This window comes from Eimeria acervulina, genomic scaffold (assembly GCF_000499425.1).
Source record: "Eimeria acervulina Houghton genomic scaffold, Eah_scaff460, whole genome shotgun sequence".
NCBI lineage: Eukaryota > Apicomplexa > Conoidasida > Eucoccidiorida > Eimeriidae > Eimeria > Eimeria acervulina.
The window spans coordinates 25,471-27,059 of record NW_013549787.1 but is presented as its reverse complement, the minus strand read 5'-3'; positions in this window follow the sequence as shown (position 1 = coordinate 27,059).

Genomic DNA, 1,589 nt, shown 5'->3' with positions numbered 1-1,589 from the left:
TATATATATATATATATATATATATATATACATACATATACATATATATACAGAAGGTGCAGAAATTGGTCTGAGTGTATTGGAGCATTTTTATAAGAATGGGAAGGGATATTTGGGGTGTAAAGAGAATCATTTGTTGTCGTTGCTGCGCTTCGAGAGCCTTTTGCTTATTTGTCTTTGTTTTATCTGTGTTCTTGCATGCTGCACAGGGAAGGAAAGAAGAAATACAAATTCACCTGCAAATCTCTCAAACTCATGGATACTCCTTCGCTTAAACACCTTAATATTGTGCGCCGGTTAAATAGCAGAGACACCCTCGGCAGCAGCATTCATGCAAACATATCTAGGGTTTAGGGTTTAGGGTTTAGGGTTTAGGGTTCACGGTTTAGGGCTTAGGGCGTAGGGGCTTAGGGGATAGAGTGAAGAATTTAGAGGATAGGCTGTAGGGTTTAATGTTTAGGGTTTAGGGTTTAGGGTTTAGGGTTTGAAATGTGAAAGTGAATGAAGACACTTTAGTTACAGCGTGTGAGAGGAGCGCTGCACGGGAGTTGTGCACATACTGGGGCGAAGTCTTCTTTACCTTCTTTGTTTTTTGTTTCGGGTTTAGGGTTTAGGGTATGCTGTTTAAATTGTTTGATATTAGACAGCAGTGGTAGCAGGAGATTCTTACTAACGAGTCCGGGTGTATGTACAGCTGAACCCGTTTATGGCGCTGGCGCTCTAAGCACTCATTTTCATTATATAATATTAGTACATTGCGTAACGATATATGTTTCTGCTTGTGCTGTTGTTGCTGCTACCGTTGCTGCTGCTGCTGCTGCTGCTGCTGCTGCTCCTGGTGCGGCTACCGTTGCTGCTGGTTTTGGTGGTGCTGCTACTGTTGCTGCTGCAGCAACATTCTTTGCTGCTGCACACTTTGGAGGATCTTTTATCTCACGCGGGGCACCTGGATTTATGCGTAAAGGTGCCGCAGTACGGTGAAGATCAGGTGTATACAAGTATTTCTTCTTTTGAAGACTTTGATGCAAGTTTGCGCTTTGGGGGTCTTAATTGCTGTGAAAGGGGCTTATGGAATTCTGCAAAAGACAAAGAAACGGCAGAAAAAGCAGAGAGAGAAGCTGTACAGATGCTTAACACCAACTGGAGACGCTGCAGCAGAGCAGCTGCATCTCTCTTGCATATCGATGTACACTCGGGACTCCCCAGCGAAGAGCGAATCTGCATGCCCCTACAATAAAGAAGCAAACGCATGCAAATGCATGCAAATATAGCAGCAGCAGCAACAACAGTAGCAACAACAAGTGCAGCAACGGCACCAGCAACACCAACGCAAGCAACAGCAGCAGCAAGGCAAATCTGCAGGCGACGAAGGCGACGTACAGTGGTACGCGGAGTTCAACCAATGCTGTTGGTGCTGCTGCTGCTGCTGCTCGGATGTGATCGTCTTTTATGCTGTTTCATGCGGCATGAACTGCATGTACTGCATGCGTGCATGCATGCTTGAATGCCTGTGCCTTTCTCTGCGTCTCTCTCTCTCTCTCTCTCTCTCTCTCTCTCTCTCTATATATATATATATATATATATATATA